The sequence below is a fragment of the Tamandua tetradactyla genome, chromosome 19 (genome assembly GCF_023851605.1).
Source record: "Tamandua tetradactyla isolate mTamTet1 chromosome 19, mTamTet1.pri, whole genome shotgun sequence".
NCBI classification, from domain to species: Eukaryota; Metazoa; Chordata; class Mammalia; order Pilosa; family Myrmecophagidae; genus Tamandua; species Tamandua tetradactyla.
The window spans coordinates 12487878-12509483 of NC_135345.1; the positions used below are offsets into that span (position 1 = coordinate 12487878).

The window sequence follows — 21606 nt, forward strand, 5'->3', positions numbered from 1 at the left end:
ACCATTTCTAGCTTATGATCTAAAGTGAGAGATGTGTGACTCTTCCTTTTACTTGAATATTTAGAGGCCACTATAGGGTTAATTGACCTCTTTGGGGAATAAGGAAGCCCAAGGAGAGGGAAAGAAGTAGGGAAGAGCTAGTTGGTGGAGCAGTCAGAACGCATATGACATTCATCAATTAAGTCCACTGTTTTACATGGGCACAGTTCATGGCACCCCAAAACATTTACAATAATAATAGCAAAGATATCCAATCATAGATCACTATACCAGATATAATAATAGTTTAAAAGTTTGAAATACTGCAAGAATTACTAAATTGTGACACAGAGACATGAATTAAGCACATACTATTGAAAAATGGCACTGATAAACTTGCTCGATGCAGAGCTGCCACAAGCCTTCAATTTGTTAAAAAAAAAAAAAAAGCAATATCTGTGAAGTACAATAAAGTGAAGTGCAAAAAAATGAAGTGTGCCTGTAACTCTATCAAATGGTCCTATATATAATGGGTTCACACCCACAGGAATGGATTAAATTTAAGAACATGTCTTTCTGGTAGCTTTAAGCTACTACAACTCTCCCCTGTGAGAAGTGGATTAATACTTCTCTCCTTGAGTGTGGATTGGATTTAGCAACTCATTTTCAAAAACCAAGGATGAGGAGTAACTTTAAATTACAGAAAACTGAAGACCCCACCCTAACTCATCATGAAGATTAACAGCAGCAGTGATTATATAGCCCCTGTTATGTGATGAAAAGGGCACTTAATCTCCTTAGCATTTGTTTCCCAAACACATAACCCTAAACTAATCATAACAAAAACATCAGACAAACCCCGACTGACCAGGAGTCTTCAAAATTGTCAAGGATACAAACATTCAAGAAAATTAAGAAATTGTCATAAGAAAAAACTAAGGAGACAAGAACTAAATGCAATTGGTTCCTGGACTCAATCTCATAATAAGAAAAAGACATTGTGGAAAAATTAATAAAAAGTCTGTAGTTTAATGAATAGTATTGTACTTATTCTAATTACTCAGCTTTGACAAATGTATCATGCATACATAAGATGTTAGCAAGAGGGAAAACTTGGGAGAAGGGTATAGGGAAAATCTGTACTGTCTTGGCAACTTTCCTATACATATAAAAATATTCTGAAATTTAAGGGTTTATTTTAAAAAGTAAAATAAATTAGCATACTTTGGAGGTTTAAAAAAAGGCACAAACAGGAAATAAGAGAAAGTGCCATACCTCTGGGTAATGACTTGGACTCATTTCAAGGTGCCAATTCTGAGACAGGATAAGAAAAGCAGAAAATAAAGATAAAGGCAGAGACAATTTATCTGGATGCAAAGGCCCAAAATCCACAGAAAATATTAGAATTGGAGGCTCCAAAGCCATTAGACAGACCCTAATACTCAGGGCCTCAGTTCTTAATCTATTATTGGAATCATAATCTTTGGGGATGCCCCATAAAAATGCAGTTCCCTAGGGTTCCACCTCATTGATTTGAAATCAATAGACATGAGCTAGGACCCATCATCTGTGTTTCACAGAGGTAAAAGCACACAGATTCTGAAAAAGTAGAGTCTCTTCCTTTCCTTTAAATCTTGACTAGAACTGGGCTTTGACCAATAGAATACAGCAGAAGTAATTTCCAAGGCTAAACTTTTGAGAGGTTTTAGCCTCTTTGTTCATGTATTTGGAACACTGCCTCTTGTTTCCATGCTGTGAGGAAGCCAAAGCAGTCTCATGGAGAGGCTCATATGGAGGAGAATTGAAGTCCCCAGCCAGGAGCTCCAGTTGAGTTCCCAAACATAGCCAGCCAAAATGCCAACCATGAGAGTGAGCCATCCTGGGCATTCCAGCTCCAAAGTCAGCCTCCGGATGTCTTCAGCCCCATATCATGTGAAGCATAACCACCCCACTGAGCCTAATCAATTCACAGACTCATGAGAAGTAATAAATGGAATTGTTATTTTACAGCTTTAAGGTTTCAGGTGATTTGTTACACAGCAATCACTAACCGTAACACCTGCTCATCTCAAAGCTTTATAGACCACTTCATGCCTCTGTATCTTTGCTCCTTGGCCTAGAAATTCTTCCTCCAGCACAGACTCATCCTTAGTTGCCTGTCAAATTTGTACTCTCCCTGCAAGAATTGACTCAAGTGTTTTTGCCTCTCAGAAAGCCTACCTGTGTCACCAGTGTGAACCTCAATGACCCTTTTCCCAAATCCCCACTACATTGATACACAGATTTGTTTTGCCTCTTGTGGCATGGTACAACATGCTATTTTAAAGGTGTATGCAGAATCCGAACGTGAAAGTCAGCACACATATCTTAAAATGTAATTTGTTTCCAGAAAATAGTGGGCGGGCGATGGTGGTGCAGTGACAGAGTTCTCCCCTTCCATGCCGGAGACCCAGGTTCTATTCGCGGTGCCTGCACATGCCAAAAATAAATAAATAAATAAATAAATAAATAAATAAATAAATAAATAAATAAATAAATAAATAAATAAATAATATACCTTCTATGGACATCTTCCCTTTTAGACAGTTCTTTGGGAATATGCCATATTTTATTGACTTTAAGATGGCACAGATTACAAGATTCATCATTTTATGTATCATTGAAAAGAAAAACTTACTACTATAAATGTAACATACCTGTTATTGTACAAGGCATCCCCTTATCAGAGATGTTAAATATCATATCTTAGTATCATATCTTAGTATCAGTAAAATATGGGATTTTTGCATTTCACACTTGATTTTTAATATTGTTCTCTAGCTTCATAATCGAACACACAGGCCTTCGTGTACAAGAGAGTCTGATAATAAATATTCAACCCTTATAGTTCTCCTAGTGATTCCCATTTTGGTCTCAATTTTATTATGTGTATAAGTTAGATCCAGATACCTAAAAATGTATAGGAAAGGTTTCATTTTCTAATTTTTATGCATTTTAATAAATTAAGGGGAAATAAGAGATTTAAATAGCACTGTAAGGGAGGTGGACACTGACCAAAAAGGGGCTGCTCCTGATAAAAAGGGACATCAGTGAAAGTTCAAGACAATCAAATGACAAAAAGCAGTCCAGAAGGGATCAATGTACAGAAGGAGAAGGTAGGAATGATGAGAGCTCCTCACACTCAATGTGTCTCTTCCTGGGTATGTTTCCCAACTGTGAGTTCCTTAAGGAAATAGCTGCATTTTTTATTTCCAAGTTACTACAAGCAAACACATTTCCTCACTCATCCTAGAGCCACAGTTCTGAAAGTCAAAGGCTCTGAAAAGTAGAGTTTTGTTCATAGCTCACAAAATCTAGCATAAATGGCATATATATTCTATTTCTCTCTTAGTGTGAATTCTTGTACATTTTGCAGCAGTAATATTGTTTAATTATTAGTGCTGTCCCCGGCCCCTACTAGGGCTGTTATGCACTATATTGAATATATACCATATTTGCTTTCCAAACTCCAGCAAATTCTTTACTTTTGAGATCTATTTGGTCCCAATGGCTGCAGCAAAGTGTGGACTTACAATAAACACTTATAAATGTGTGTAGATTGGCTGACTGGATGATACGCCCCATCCAAGGGGGAAAGTTCAGGAGAATCCATCAGAGTCTGTCATAGTTTAAGTTCTGTGGGAAGAAATACTGAAATGGAGTTTGGGGTGCAAGAGGATTTGGCAGGAGAAATTGAACTGAGATGCAGACCTGATAAAACCTTGACCAACTCAGAGAGAAGCTCTGGAGAATGTATTGCTCATTGGAGTGTTCCCAAGTCAAGCCAAAACAGTCGGGCTTTTCTATCTCTGCCACCCTGCCCTGAGAAGGGTAAAACTCCAACCAAGGTGCCTCTGTGGTGCTGAGGCAGAAGCTAAGGAAGCAGACAGCTGAGGGCTGCCTGCTGACCAAATGGTTCACAGCAAAGCCATTCTAGAGAGAGTATGGGTGATGCATCTCTGCCACAATCATTGAGCCCAACCTGGACTCATTCCTTGAAGGATTTGATAAGAAGGCACAGATGGAGAAAATTAGGATGGACGGAGACAAGTCCTCATGTATGTGGGTGGGCCACTTTCAGTGGTAGGGAATCTTTTTTAAAATATTGTATATTGCATTTCCTTTGGTGTAAAAAGTGTTATTTTTCACAAAGATTATGCCAAATATGTAAAAGTACAAAGGAGAAACCAAAATCTGGCTTTCCAGAGTTAAATGACTTACGAAGGGTGTTTCTAAACAAAAGATCACTCTCTTCCCTAAGAGGAAATTGCCCATCAGCTCTTAAGAAAATACTTTTTTCTTCCCACCATTATGCCAAATAAAATGTTTGAAAGGGGATTGGCCCAAATACATTAAAAAAAAAAAAAGGTAAGAGAACCCCAGGTCCACCACTTACTGTGTGATCTTGAGCATCCTTCACTTACCTGAGCCTCAGCTTCCACCTCAATAAAATACTAATAATAATACATATCTTAAAAGATTATCTCAAAATCTAAAGTACATAAAGAACTCATCATATTACTTCAAATATCAGCTACTGTGAATTTAAGGTATAAATTCTTTCTTCCCCCATGCTTCTTTTGAGGTATGTGCATACTTACACTGTTACACTTATTATGTTATATTATGCATACTTATTTCTTGTGTATCTCCCATTCTGGATTAACAGTTCGTAGGGCTGAGGTTGTAATTTTATTTCTCTGTTCCTTTTTCCCATTAAAACACCTAGAGTACAACAGGCCCTCAAATAATTTGTGCTGAATAAGTAAATGACTTAATATATTAAAGAAATATATCAGTGAGTGTAAGAGGGGGTATTATCTGAACAAAATAGAAATTAAAAAAGATTGACTATCAGAACTGTGAAGTAAATAATTTGCTAAACTTTAAATTAATCAATGAATACCCAAAGGAAACGATCTATAGCTGTGATTAGGTGAAGGCTTAAGAAGTTTGGTTGGGAGAGGAAAAATTACTAATATTGGGATGACCATGGATTTATCATTACCTGCCAAAGAGGCTTTGGGCAAATGTGCTTTGATTTTACTCTCCTCAACCTACCCCAATGCCTCTTGAGTAGAAATAAGTTCAGCCTGGTTTGTTTTAAGACTTTGGGGTACAGAATGGGAGACTAGGGACCAGAAAACAAAGAGAAGTTTAGAGGGAAGTTAGAATAATCTACAGAGTAAAACCTGAAGATTGTCAGGCAGGCAGTAGGAGAAATTTTCAAACATACTCAAGAATAGAAAGAAGAGTATAATGAAGCCCCATGTATCCATCACCTAAATACAATTATCTACATTTTACAGATCTTAATTTCTGCAATTACTATCCATCCCTTTCTGGCTGAAGCATTTAAAAGCAAAGCCCAGCTATTGCAAATCCTTCATTGTGCAGCTCTACTGATAAGGATATAACATAATCTTCATGTTATCAAGCCTAACAAAATTAACAATTCCTTATATCACATAGCACTCGATCTATATTTGAATTTCCCTACTCATTCTAAAATGGAAAAATATTCTTTGAAGGGGTGGATATATTCTGGAGAATGAGACATTTTGAAGTCTTTAAAATATGAGAAAACTAGAAGGATATAGAGTGGGAATATGAAACATATTACTGAGTTATAAATAGGATTTCCTTAAATTCCTTCAGGAGACAAGCATAAGGATTGGGAGTCTTCTTAATTCAACTTAGACTGTTATAGCATACCTTGAAAATAACCCAGCCAGTTATGGATTCTACAAGACTACATATCAGTAAAATAATGGAATTAAGAGATAAACCATCAATTGGCAAAAATATTTTTTATGAATATAACAAGGACAATTATTTAAAATAGGAACAAAATAAAAGTCATTTAAATTCATAATAAAAAAATATAAAGAACCAAAGAAGAACAAGGACAAGAGAGAGAAAGAAGGAAAATACAGAGGACAGTGACTTCCATTAGAGAAATTAGAATTCAGTGGTGGCTGGAAAGGTGAGTCCCAGGAAGAAAGAAAAAGTCCAGGTGGGTACTAATAGCCCATAGGATAAGAAGTATTCAGGACCATGTGGTGGAGTTTAAATCATAACCTGAGGACAACCACAAATCATTGAAAAGGCCATTCCCATAATACACAGGAAAGGATATAAATAGATGTTTCAAAAGAAAGAGAAATAATAAATGAAAAGTAAGAGTGTTTATTCTCAGAATTGGAGATACTATTGACCTTCCTACTAAGAAAGGAGCTTACAGACTAATGAGGAAGACAGATGTTAATAAAATAATCACATCAATGAATGCATAATTATAGGCTGAAATAAATGGCCTGAAAGAGAGGAATTGGATTCTGCGAAAATCATGCCTGATCTAAACCAAGGAGGCAAGAAGAGTTCCCCTGAAGGAGTTACGGTTGAGCTGAGAAGAGAAGCAGAATTGGTGCAAACCAGACATTTTACATTTTTTCAAGATGTGAAAACCACAGCCCATTTTTTATTTTTAACCAAAAAATGAAAGAGGGTCATAGAAGTATTTTTGTGTATCTAAGGATGAAGGATTATAAAACCAGGTATCTGTTTTTAAAACCACACTCCTAGACACTTCTATTTAGTAAGTGCCATTGAGATGTCATTATTAAACAGCAATGTATTTTCTATAAATTGGGAAATTCAAGTGTTTAAGTTCAGAAAGAAACTTTATTTTCCAAATACCGACTAGTAACTGTCAGAACTGCCACAACAAGAATATTGAAAGTTTGGTTACTACTCAGCAAATTTGACGCTGAAGTCAAGTAAATTGGTGGAAACCTCCTGTACTAAAATCATCTGGCCCAACTGTTCACATTATTTGAGGTACCAGGTAATTTTCCATTTTGGGCTGAAAATACAAGGAAAAAGTTCAAACAGGGACATGGTGTCTTTTCTGGCTAACCCTACAAGGATATTTGTCTTGACCATACATTTTTTATTGTCCAGTTAAGTTTTGAGTAATTCAGCTGATGAGACTTTCGGCCCTGCCCGTGGGCAGTGACTCACTCCACCATCAAATTAACAGCTCACTTGGAAAATGTTTTTTCATGACTTGGCCAAAAATTTCCATGGCTTAATTTCATCCCTGTCTTCCCAGAGAAATTCTCTGTGAACAAGTCCAATGATTACACACTTCAGACGAGCCTTTATTTACAGTCATGGCAAAATGCCTGACCAATCTATTACTCTTCATCTTTCTTCAATACCACTCCACAATGTCCTTCACCTTCTGCCTATATTTGCTAATCAACTTGACCTTTGGTGCTAAAAGTAGACTCATAATATTTTGAAACATCCAATTCATTTGGGAGACTTCCAGTTGACTAAGACGGTGGTATAAGATGCATCTGGGTACAGCTCCCCCACAGAATCTTTGAACAACTAGCAAAAACTGTCGAGCTATCTTCCTCAAAACCCCATAAAACAGTTAGAGGGTTACAGTAACTGAGAAAGTGCCAAATCAAGAAAACTTAGCTTGAAAAACAGTAGGTTAACCTCATGGGGCCTCGATAGCCTCCCACCACTATCCCATCCCTGGAGTAATGTGGAGCAAGACTTGTGCTCCTCTTGTGGGTCCCTGGCCCTGTTTCAGAGGGTGTATACTGGAGTGCCTGAAAATAAGTAACAATCTATCTGGTGGCAGCTTGAATAACTGACCCAGGAAACTCATCCCTGCTCACTCTCCAAACACCAGCCCTTCAGGCAGAATCAGCTTGCAGACAGCTGAAGTAGCATAAGAAACAATTCAGACGAAGAGGACTGGAGTGAAAATTTTCCTGCTATAAGACATAAAAAGAGCTCCCAGGAGGTTGGGAAAGTCTAAGTCATAGGGCATTAGAGGTGACATCCAGACTCCTGTAAACAGGTATTCCTAAAGCCACAAGCAAGCATAAACCCAGGACAATAGTCAGGCTCAGAAAAGAGGAAGAGAGCATTTCATAGTACTTTTGCCTAAGGCTGATCTTAATTCTGAAGAAGAGCACAAGCCAACACAGAGCCAGTTTGTAAAGACAGTGGAAGGTGTTTTTGCATTGATTTATTTGTTTTTATTAGTTTCTGATACTAAAGAAAATCTCTCTCATATCACTATCTGAATACAAACTTAAGTAACACACAGTTTAGAGACTAAATTCCAGAATTAACACATTAAAATGTAGAGTGTGCGACAAAAGAGTACAAAGCAAACACAGAAACAGTAATTGATAACCCTGTTTGTTCCAAAGGAACCATTCTTTGATGGTTCCAGAGACCATCAAAGAATACCAGACTTTGGACATATCAGAAGAATACATTTTAAAAAATGATCTTTAATATGCTATAAGAGATAAAAAGAAAACATGGAGAAAGAACTAAAGGATATCAAGAAAATAATGAGCAAATAATATGAGAATATCAAAAAGAGACACAAAGATTGAAAAGGAAACAAGCAGAAACACTGGAGTTGAAGAACACCACAATAACTGAAATGAAAAATTCCCTAAAGGTATTTAACAGTAGATTGGTGCTAGCAGAAGAAAGAATCAGTAAACTCAAAGAAAAGACAATTTAAATGATTCAGGCTGAGAAGCAGAATGAAAAACATTTAGCAGAGCCTAAGATACCTGTAGGACACAATAAGCATGACAATATTCACATTATGGTATTCCCAGAAGAAGAAGAGAGAGAGAAAGGGACAGAAGGAATATCCAAAGAAATAATAGCAGAAAACATCCCAAAGTTAATGAAAGACATGAACATGCACCTCTGAAAATCCCAGTGAACCTCTAAAAGGGCAACCTTGAAGAGAGCCATGCTCAGACACATAGTAGTCAAACTGTTGAAAACCAAGGATGAGGAGAGAGTTCTAAAAGCTGTAAGAAAAAGCAATGGGTTATGTGCAAGGGAGTCCCAATCAGATTACGTTCAAATCCCTCATCAGAAACCAAGAGGAAATAAGGAAATGGGATAAAATAGTCAAGGAGCCAAAAGAAAACAATCATCAATCCAGAATTTTATGTCCAGGGAGACTTTCTTTCAAAAATGAGGGAGAAGTGAAGACATTCTAAAATAAACAAAAGCTAAAAGAAGTCATCATCACTAAACCTGCCCTAAAAACAATAATAAAGGGAGCTCTGTGACTAAAAGAAAGGATAACGGACACTGGATCAAAACAACATAAAGAAATAGAGATCTCCAGGAAAGGTAAGTAAATGATAATTATAAATGGCAGTATTGTTTTATTGTATTTTTGTATGTTACTCCATGCTTTGTTTTTTACAGATTCTAAAATGCAAATGCATAAAAATAATGATAAATTTATGGTTTTCAACATCAAATTATAATATATAATTTGTAACAAGTACAAGAAAAAGCTGGGGGAACAAAGGGAAATATGAACAGAATAAGTGCATCATCTTAAAGTTAAGAAGGTATCAAACCAAAGATCGTTGTTATAGATTTAGGATGTTAAATTTAAACCCTAGTAACACAGAAATAAAATATCTGAAAAATATGTACAGAAGGAAAAGAACAGAGTCGTACTAAAAAAATCAAGCAAATATGAAAGTAGATATTAAAAAAAGAATTGAAGAACAAAAAATGTATGACTTACAAAAGCAAGATAGCAAAATGACAGAATGTCCTGCATTATTAGTAGCTACTTTAAATGCCAATGAATTAAACTATCCACTCAAAAGGCAGAAATAGGCAGAATAGGTTAAATAAAAGTATAACCCAAGTCTTATATATGTTATATAAAAGAGACTTCCTTTAAATTCAAAGATACAAGTAGGTTGAAACTGAAAGGATAGAAAAACATATATCATGCAATTAGTAAACAAAAGAAAGTTGAAGTAGCTACACTAATACCAGATAAAATAGACTTTAAGTTTAAAACAGTTGAGGGACAAATAAGATCACTATATACTAATAAAGCTGTCAATTCAATAATAAGACATAACAGTTTTAAGTATATAAGCCCCTAATGGAAAACACAAAAATATATGAAGAAAATAATGAGGGATATAAAGGAAGAAACAGACAGTTCTATATTAATAGTAAGAGACTTCAGTATACCATTCTTAATAATGTTAAGAACATCTAGCAGAAGATTAATAAGAAAATAGAAGGGGGGCGGGCCACGGTGGCTCAGCAGGTAAGAATGCTTGCCTACCAAGCCCGAGGACCCGGGTTCGATTCCCGGTGCCTGCCCATGTTAAAAAAAAAAAAAAAGAAAATAGAAGGGAATAGAATATTTGAATGATTATAACCCATAACAATAAGTACATATTACATAGACTGAAAAGACATATACAGGGTGCACAGGTGGTTCAGTGGCAGAATGTTCGCCTTTCATGCAGGAAAACCAGGTTCAATTCCCAGACCATGCACCCAAAAAAAAAAAAACAAAAACCATATACAGAACATATCACTCAACTGCATCAAGACACACATTCTTCTATAGTACACATGGATCATTCTCCAGAATAGACTATATGTTAGGTCACAAAACAAAGTCTCATTAAATTTTAAAATACTGAAATCATACCATGAGGTTTGGTTTGTTAAAGCTCCCAGAATGCAATTTACCAGAAATGGATTGGCATTTACAAAGGGGATTTATTAAGTTAAAATTTAAAATTTTAAGGCCATGGAAATGTCCAAACTAAAGTATCAACAAGAAGATGCCTTCACTGAAGAAAGGCTGATTATGTCTCTGTCATATGGAAAGGCATGTGGTGACGTCTGTTGGTCCTTCTCTCCTGGGTTAGTTTCAAAATTGCTCTCTCAGCTCTTATGACCCTTCTGACTTCTGATGGGGCATTTTCTTTCTGCAACTCCAAATGTTCTCTCCAAAATGTCCCTCTCTTACAGGACTAAAGTAAGTGGATTAAGACCCACCTTGAACGGGCAGATCACATCTTCATGGAAACAACCTAAACAAAAGGTCCCACCCAGCAGTAGGCTTGTTCCCACAAGATTGAGTAAAAGAGCATGGCCTTTCTAGGGTACATAGCAGTTTCAAACCATCTGTACTCTTTGATCACAACAGAAGGTAACTAGAAATCAATAACAGAGGAAGAGGTGGAAAATTCACAAATATGTGGAAATTAAACAGCATCTCTTGAACAACCTACGGGTCAAAGAAGAAATCACAAGGGAAATGAGGAAATATCTTGAGGCAAACGAAAAGGAATAACACAACCTACAAACTTATAGGATGCAGTAAAGGCAGTGCTGAAAGAGAAATCTGTAGCTTGAAACACATTTTTTTTCTTTTTTCTTTTTTCTTTTTTTTTTTTTTTTTTTTTGGTATGGGCAGGCACCAGGAATCAAACCCGTGTCTCCAGCATGGCAGGCAAGAACTCTGCCTGCTCAGCCAAACGTGGCCCACCCTCTCAACACATTTTAAAAAGAAGAAATATCTCAAATAAGGGACCTAACTTAACAACTGGGGGATCAATAAAAAGAAGAGAAAAACTAAAACCAAACAGAACAGAAGGAATGAAATAACAAAGATTAGAGCACAGATAAATGAAATAGAGAATAAAAAGCAATAGGAAGGATCAATGAAACTAAAAGGTGAATCTTTGAAAAGATCAATAAAGTTGACAACTTTAACTAGACTAACATGGAAGAAGAGAGGGGACAAAAAATCTATAATCAGAAATTAAAAAGGAAAGGGAAATTATTGCCAACCCACACAAATAAAAAAAATTAGAAGAACATACTAGGAACAAACGATGCCAACAAATTAGATAACAGATGAAATGGGCAGATTTCCAGAAACACAAAAACTACTGTTTCAATTTTTTAGGTTTCTCAAGCAAATACCATGAGACGATACAGCTTAAACAATGGGAATTTCTTTGCTCAGTTTTTAGGATGGGAAAATGTCCAACTCAAGGCATCATCAAGTATTGCATTCTCCCTGAACACTATGGTGGTCTAGGACTGGCTTCCGGTGATCGTTGGCTACTCGGTCACATCGCAAGGCACATGGTGATACCTCCAAGTCTCTTCCTTTTCTTCTGGGCTCCATTTCAGCTTCTTGATTCCTTTGGCTTTCTCTTGGCTTCTGAATTTCATCCTCTTACAAAGGACTAGATTGAGACACATCGTGATTGAGGTAGGACACACCTTAATTGCACTAGCCTCATCAAAACGTCCTGCTTTACAATGTATTCACACCTACAGAAATAGATTAGAGTTAAGAACATGTTCTTCTGGGGTAGAAACAACTTCAAACCACCACAATCACCTACACTAACTTAAGAACAAATAGAATATCTCATAGGCTAACAGCAAATAAATAGAATATATCAGTAACCAAAAACCTCCCAACAAAGAAGGCCTTGATGGCTTCACAGGTGAATTTTACAACATTCCAAAAGGAATTAATATCAATCCTATTCAAACTCTCAAAAAGTTGAAGAAGGGGAAACACTCTCTCTCACTCATTCTTTGAGGCCAATATCACCTTCATACCAAAACTAGACAAAAACCCCACAAGAAAAGAAAAGCATAGGCCAATATTGCTTATGAATTTAGATGCAAAAATCCTCAACAAAATACTAGCAAAACAAGTCCAATAGCACATTTAAGAATTAAACAACATGATCAAGTGAGATTGGTCATAAATATGCAATGGTAGATCACCATAAGAAAATCAATTAATGTAATAAACCACATTAATGAAACATAAGGAAAAAACACATAATCATTTCTATTGACATAGAAAAGGCATTTGACAAAATGAACTCCTTGATAAAAACACTCAGAAACTTGAAATAGGAAATTTTCCTCAACATAATAACATACATATATGAAAAACTCACAGCTAACATCATATACAAATTTTGATCAGGAACAAGACAAAAAATACTTTACAAAGAATATTTGTAAAATTCACTGTTACTGTTATTCAACATGGAAGTTCTAGACAGAGAAATTAGGCAAGAAAAAGTAACAAAAGTTATCTCAGTTGGAAAGGAAGAAGTAAAACTTTGCCAATTTGCCGCTGACATGATCATATATTGAGAAAACCCTGGAAAATACAAAGTTATTAGAGCTAACAAATGAATTCAGTAGAGTTAGGGTACAAATCAACAAACAAAAATCAGTCATGTCTCTACACGATAGTAATGAACAATCTGAAGAGAAAAATCGATTTACAAAGTCAAATAAAAGAGCCAAATATCTGGAAATAAATTTAAACAAGGATGTAAAAGACTTACACGTGGAAAACTACAAGATATTGCTGAAAGAAGTCCAAGAAGAACTAAATAAATAGAAGAGTATTCCATGTTCAAGAATTAGAAGACTAAATATTGCTGAGATGTCAAAGCAATTTAAGGATTCAACACAATAACAAACAAAATTCCAACAGCCTTCTTTGAAGAAATGGAAAAGGCAATTACCAATCACTAAATGTACATGGAAGGATAAGAGGCTCTGAATAACCAATATCATCCTGAAAAAGAAGAAAAAATTGGAGAACTCACACTTACCAATTTTAAAACTTGCACAAAACCACAATAATCAAAGCAGAATGGTACTAGCACAAGAGAAGATATAGAGACCAATGGAATTGAACTGAGAGTTCAGAAATAAGCCTCCACATATGGCTGACTGACTTTAGACAAAGGTGCCAAGTCTACTCAATAAGGAAAGAATAACTCTCTTCAACAAATGATACTAGGAAAACTGGATATCATATGTAAAAGGTAAAAGTGGCTCCCTACCTGACATCATATATAAATATTAACTTAAAATGGATCAAAGACCTCTTCATAAGAATCAAAATTATAAAAATCCTAGAAGAAAACTTAGGGAAGCAACTTCAGGATCTTACATGAAACAATGGTTTCTGGGACTTTACACCTAAAGCATAAGCAACAAAAGATAAATTAGATAAATGGGACTTCATCAAAATGTAAAATTTTGTAAATTAAAGGACTTCATCATGAAAGTAAAAAGGCATCCTACAGAATGGGCAAAAATATTTGGGAACCATATATTCGATAAGGGTTTAATAACCACAATATATAAAGAAATCCTACAACTCAACAATAAAAGACAAACAATCCAATTTAAAAATGGGCAAAAAACTCAAATAGACATTTCTCCAAATAAGATACATGAATGGCCAATAAGCACATTCTTAAATGAAAAGATGCTTAGCCATTAGGGAAATGCAAATCAAAACCATAATGATATACCAGTTCACACTAGAACGGCTACAATTAAAAGAAAAACAGAAATTGGCAACTGTTAGAGAGGATGTGAAGAAATAGGACATTCATTCATCATTGGTAGGAATGTAAAATGGTACACCTGTTGTGGAAAGCATTTGTTCATTTTCTCAAAAGCTAAGTATACAATTATTACCTTATGACCTTGCAATCCTACTACTAGGTATGTATATGTATATACACCTATATACATGCATACATATATGCCCAAAAGAAGTAGAATCAAGGACTCAAACAGATACTTGAAAATTGATATTCATAGCAGCATTATTCACAATTGCCAAAAGATGGAAGCAACACAAGAATCCATCAAGCAGATGAATGAATAAACAAAATGTGGTGTAGGGCAACGGTGGCTCAGTGGCAGAGTTCTTACCTGCCATGCCAGAGACCCAGGTTCGATTCCCAGTGCCTGCCCATATTAAAAAAAAAAAAAAATTGTAGTATATGCATGGAATGGAATATTACTCAGCCATGAAAAAGACTAGAGTTCTGATATATGCAACAATATAGGTTAATCTTGAAGACATCTTATTGAGTGAAATAAGCCAGACACAAAAGGATAAATATTGTATGATCTCCCTGGCATAAAATAATTAGAATAAGCAAATTCATATAGTCAGAAACTATAATACAGTGTACCAGGTACCAGGAAGAGGACAGGGAATGGGGAGTTAATGCTTAATGGGCACAGAAATTCTGTTTGGGGTGATGGAAAAGTTTTGGTAATAGATGGTGGTGATGATAGCACAATATTGTGAATGTAAATTAACTCACTGAATTATAAGTTTGAGTGTAGTTAGGAGGGGAAATTTTATGCTACATGTATGTTACCGGCAGATAAATTTTTAAAATATATAGAATTGTACAACACAGTGAACCCTAATGCAATCTATGGACTATATTTAATAGTATAATTATAAACAATTGTTATCATCAATTGTAACAAAGTTACCACACTAATGCAAAGTGTCAATAATAGGGGAAAACTTCATGGGGGATATGTGAGAACTGCATTTTCTGCCTGATTTTTCTATAAATTTACAATTACTCTAATAAAAAAAAGTAATTTGCTCAGGAAAAGTTACCCAACGGGGCAAATCAGGACATCTGAGTGCATTCCCTGCTCCTCTAAGAGACAATGAGATTTTAGGCAAGTTGCTTTCTTTCTTAACTTCTCTGCCTATAAAATAAGGATATTGGACTAAATGATTTTGTATCTTCTACCTATAAAACTGATATGCTCAATTGCTTCAGATCAATATGGAAGTCTCTAAAAGTTTGTCTACAGCATTTGTGCAACAGGCATTGTATGATGTAGGTTTAAAAGTACTTGGGATGCAGAGAAACAGAGTCTGAGCCACTAGATAGGAATGATGCATGTGTAAGCCACTATTTGCTACATAATGCTGTGTGACAAGACAGTCCAAAAACTCAGTAACTATCATCCATAAGCATATATGCTTGTGCCCATGGAGCCACAGGTTAGCAATGACAACTCTACTCCATGCCTGGATGAGCCAGGCCTGGTGGCAGGCTACAGGTTGGATTCAAGCCCACTCCACATTTCTCTCATCCTACTGGGACATGCTTTTTCAATTGTGTTCACCCTGAGCCAAGAGCCAAGAGCCAAGCCAAAACACACAAGCATACTAAGGCCCCTACTTGTTACCCAGTAACATTCCATGGACTAAAATAGGCCACATGGCCAAGCTCAACATCAAAGGTGCTCAACATCACTCTCCCCACAGTGAAAGCAGGAGAAGAATGAATATTGCTGAATAACCATTTAAACCATCACGTACAGCTTGCATTCTCCTATTCTTTTTTGACATGGTCCCTCTATATAGATAGCCTTAATTTGTCAGGCTGCTATGAAAAGCCAACAATGGGTTGGCTTAAAAAGCAGTTTTCAGGCTAGAATAAGTCCAAAATCAAGGTATTGGCAAGACTGACTTTCCTCCAAGTCTGTAGCATTCTTGTGCTGGCTGCTGGCAATCCTGGGGGTTCCTTGGCTTGTATCTCTGACTCCTGTCACATAGTGATGTCCTCTCTTTTCACCTGCTCTTCTAGTTTCATGCTGACTTCCAGCTCCAGGCTCCTTTAATGTTTCTCTGACTCTAACTTCCGATTTCTTCTTTTTATAAATTCTCCAGTAACATGGATTAAGACCCATCCTAATCCAGTGAGCCACACTTTAACTAAAAGTAGCATCTTCAAAAGCTTGTCTACAGTGTGTTCAAGCCTAGAGGATCACAGATTAAGAATTTATGTTTGCTGGGGTACTTAATTCAACCTAATACACACGCACATATCATACATTTGGTTGACTTGAAGATCAAAGAGATCTATATCTGGAATGTGTTTTTTTGAAGGATAAAAGTCTTTAAGAGGGAATTAACCTATTTTACAATTTCCATGAGTCCAAGAGCAAGCTATTCTGCAACTATGGATAGTAAGACAATAATAATTAAATCTGATGAATGCTGACTATGCACCAGACGCTTTTTCATTTATTATCTTATTTAAGTGAACTATCATTTAAACACCCCAGATTTGTGTTTTACTACATAGCCAATACCTGCATAGAATTAATCCAAAAAACATCTTTCCATTTTACAACATTCACAAATGTTGGTCTAAAAACATGTCCTCGTTATTAGACCAATTTAATCATCTTTCCTTAAATAAATCTGTCTTCTCAGAAAAGTCTAAAATGAAGTATTATTATCCACATGTTACAGATAAGGAAAGCAAGGACTAGAAAAGATTAAGATTAAGTGGTAGTCTGCAGGCAGAGGAGCACTGGGTTGTAGCCACACTGGGTTTTTTATATTCCTTTCACATGTGAAATGTGTTTCTTTTGTCCTTGATATGCCCTCTGCCTTTGCATGACTGTCTCCTTCAGTCAAAACTGAGATCAAGTATCACCATCTCAGAAAGGATTTCCTTGCCTCCCCTTGCCGAAGTAGACACACACATATACACACCCACAAACACTTCAACAAATACTTGCTAAATAATTGATTAAATGAGCAAATAAATTCCAAGAGAAAATAGGGCAAGGGAAGACTAGGAGAAAACATAAGAACCATAAGAGGGGAAAGAAAAAATCTAAAAAAAGAATAAACCACTCATTTCCTATATTTGCTGGGCCCACTCAGCCCCCCTCACACACACACACACATGTACACACTCACCAGGTCTAAACCATCCTAAACATAAAGTTAAGAGTCAGCTGCACAAAATGGGTTCCAGGCTGGTTCCCACGAAACATTTGATGTTTCATTTATCCTCCAAAACTGCATTTTCTACTGTAATTTCTCAAGTTCCATGTATCAGAGGAAAATATTGTTTTAGGTTATAGGCCAGGATAGCTTTAAGAATAAAGGACATTTTCCATGTTCTCAAAGTAAAAAGGCTGCAGAATTGTGTTTTAAGCTCAATATTGAGATTTTGTTTAGTACATTGGTTCCTTCCAGAAATTAGAGCATGATACTCACTTTGACAGACTCCATCTGACCATGACTGAGAAACGAAGGCTTGAATTTAGGCACCTGAGAGTTACACAAAACCCTGTGCAATTCTTATAAACATTACGGGTCTTCTGGAGGCTATGAATTGCCTCCATTTAAACTCAAAAGCCCCTGACACAGTTCCCAGGGCCTGTAAACCCTGTGATACTGGCCATTATAACTCCCTTGGCAAGAAATAAGCTTCACTTCCGCAGCCTATAAAGAACCTTGTCTGACCTTTAATATCAATCAGAGGTACCGTGTGCCTGTGAAAGCCCAGGCCTGGGGCCTGAGGGGGGTGGGTCTGGAGCCTTCAGAACAGCAGCTGTGCCTGGCAGCCCAGCAGATGCGGCACATGCCTGTTCAGGTGTGGGAAACCTGGGCAGCTACCGAATCTCTGCAGGCCTCACTTTCCTCATCTCTGAAGAGGATATAAAACTACTTACCCTACAAGGCTGGGTAAGAAGTAAGAGGGTTCAACATACACTGATTATAAAACTACTCTACAGCAAGTGATGTCAAGAGTACAATGTGGCGGGCCGCGGTGGCTCAGCGGGCAAGAGTGCTTGCCTGCCGTGCCGGAGGACCCCGGTTCGATTCCCGGCCCCAGCCCATGTAAAAAACAAACAAACAAACAAAATATAATAAAACAAGAAAATGTTTTAAAATGTTTCCCTTTCTTCCTCCCTTCCTTCCTTCCATCCTTCCTTCCTTCTCTGTCTTTCCTTCCCTTCCTCCCTCTCTCTAAAAAAAAAAAAAGAGTACAATGTGGTCCCTGACCTTACGGGAATGCAGAAACCAGCAGGATAAACAAATCCAAAGCAAATCACTTTAGCATACTGTGGTATATAAACTATATGTTAAATAAGGGGTTTGGCATGTGGAAAGCACTTGGGAAATATTAAAAATCATTCGTAGAGGTTCATAGACTCATAGGCCTTATGCCATGTTAGGACGAACATATGACCTATGCTTGGCCTGACTATATATCCAATTTGGATCTACTGTCCCAGCATAGTTATTAGTGGTGTTTCTCCATGAAAAGTCTCCTAGATCAGGCAATAAAGCATTTGCTCACCTCAGTCAACATCCTTATTTTTGCAGAAGAAGAAACTGCAGCCCCTGGGGGAGAAGTGACTTGCCATAAGTGACAGCCATGCCTTGGGTTCTCTTGTTATTTTTTAAATTCTGGAGGAATTCTGGAACCCACAGCCTCTTCTTTTCTCTCTGCTACTCACTGCAGGCCTGGACCTCTTCCTAGGGCCACTATCTCTGCATAAGGCTCTGATGGTTAGAAATACCCTCTTCTGTTTCCCGAAATATCTTGAGTCACTGGACAATGAGATATGTATATACCAGTGGCAATCTATGTCAATAAACTCAACAAAATGTGGTGAAAATTATTAATCAGATTTAGAGCAACATTTAGAGCCATACAGACTGCATAATTAAGGATTATTTAGATGCTAGTAAATAGCAAAACAGATCTTTGGGGCATAAATGTAAATTCCACTCCCCTCATTATCATGTAAAGTTCAGCAACAAGGATTTGTAGGATAGAACACTTAAAAATTATCATAAGAATTCAGCAGGGACAAGCAGGTTTGTTTTAGCAGAAAGACAAGGCAAAAAGGCAGAACAGAAAAGGGCAGGAACTGGAAGGGGGAAACAAGGAAAAGAGTTATCTTGATTAATCCTTGATTACAAGACAGATATTATCATTCCCACTTCCACAGATGGGGAACCAGAGCTCCTCTCAAGCTTATCACAGAAGTGTATGGTAGCCATTTTTTTTATTTTTATTTATTTATTTTTTTGCATGGGCAGGCAATGAGAATCTGGGTCTCCAGCATAGCAGGCGAGAACTGTGCCTGCTGAGCCACTGTCCGCACCATCCTATGGTAGTCTTTTGATATGTCAACCTGGCAAAGCTTTAGTCCACAAGTATTCACTCAAACACCAATCCAGGTCTTGCTGCGAAGGAATTCTGTAGATCTGTAGATGTGATTAAAGGTCATCATCAGCTGACCTTAAGTAACAATAATCATCCTAGGTAATCTGGGTGGGTTCGCCCCATCAGTGGAAAGGCCCTAAGAATGAGCTGAGGCTCTCCTAAAGAAAAAAGAAATTCTGCCTTGAAGCTTCAACCTGTGCCTAGCCAGCCCACACAATTGTGTAAGCCACTCCCTTTGGATACATCTCAACATGTATCTCCTACTGGTTCTGCTACTCCAAGTGAACCCTGACTGATAATGCTGACCTGGGATATAGTGAAGCTAGAGTTCACACTCAGGCCCCTAAAAACCATACTCTAGTTCCCCAGGGTGATTCTCTAAGATCCTTTGAGAGGTTTCCCTCAATTTTAAGAGTGGTTCATGATCTAATTGTAATCTCATATCTGTACCAGCTGCTAAGAAAGCATTGTCTTTGCTGCTATTTGTAAACAGAGTACAAAAGACAAACCTCAGATGGGGAAGGGGCAAAAGAAAGAGAAGGCAGAAAGAAGATGGATTAATATGTATTAAGAATTTGCCATAATATGCCAGACATTGTTAAGGGTTTTTACATTCTTTATTATACTTTACTAAGTATGGTATATTAGATTACTGTTCAAAGATAGTTACTTCCTACCCCTAGCACCACAGAAGTATACTTTCCCAATTCTAACTTTAAACTCAGATATATGATTTACTTTGGCTCAGATACGTGATTGATTTTAGCTCATGTGATACAAACAGGGGTTTGAAATGTGCTCAAATTATATGGAATGACTTCAAACATCTCCACCATTACAATTAGAAACTATACACTGGCTGGCTTACTGATCCAAGAAGCATAACAGATATAAGGAGCAGATTTAATCCCAAAGTTTAGTTTAGAGACATCTAGCCAAGCCCAAATTAGGTCAGCTGGCCCCAAAGTTAAATAAAAGCTTATTTTTATATGTCACTGAAATTTTTTTGTATGCTGTTTGTTATGAAGCAATAGCTGACAGACACACTAAGCAATAATAATAAGACAATTCCAGCCTATCAGAGATACATAAAAAGTTTGCATCTTTATACAAAAGGTAAATCCAGGGACAATGATAAACCCAGAGTGGGGGAACACAATCAGAGTCTAGAGGGTGGAAGCTATAGTTCAAAATCTCCTCTCTAGGCAACTATGATCTCCCTAAGGTTACAAGAATAACGAAGAAATGGAAACATTCAAAGTTACATCAACTGAGCCTTTTTTTGCCACACAGAGAAATGAAAGGCTGTATTGTGCAGACACATTCTCAACACTCACAGATTTGAAAGGACTATGAATTTCTAGTGCCTTCCTTTGCTTATGTACTACTTAAAATATGTATTAATTTAATCTTAAGTTAAAAAAGAATTTATGGAGTAGCTATGACCCCAAGCCGGTATATTCAAATTCCAATGCAATACGGTACATAAAGAGTTGCTGCACAGGTTTTACTTCCATGTAACCCTATTTAAGTCAGCCAGAGCAACTCTACTTTCAGGTGTTTTACACTCTGGGATTCTGCACAAATCTCCATTAGACCAAGAGTGAGCCCCACGCTACTCATGCTGCCCCAAAATAACCGTGGTCACCCATATGTGGACGTCCCACCTCTAAAACACTACGTGACTGAAACTAAATGCATAGTCTTTGTCCCCTACTTATTTCTCAGCCTTCTAGGTTGCCCTTCTCAGCAACTCTCGCAACAATTCAACCAGTTGAACCAGCCAGCAACCTGGGAGTCACCTTGAACTCCCTGAGCCCCGTCCACTGTTTTCATCTCATCCATCATCTAAATGCCTAACAAATATATG

At 37.0% G+C, this 21606-nt stretch overlaps 1 protein-coding gene across 2 annotated transcripts in view; it reads right to left on the reverse strand.

The window, feature by feature from the left end:
• Positions 1 to 2279: 2279 nt before the first annotated feature.
• Positions 2280 to 21606, reverse strand: part of RAB28 (RAB28, member RAS oncogene family) — a 267344-nt gene continuing 248017 nt past the window's right edge. Inside the window, exon 10 of one of the 2 annotated variants that reach the window (XR_013165721.1) lies at positions 2280 to 2448. The gene's annotated coding sequence lies outside the window, so the exon portion shown is untranslated. The remainder of the gene's footprint in view (positions 2449 to 21606) is intronic. The other variant, XR_013165724.1, reaches the window with a different exon arrangement.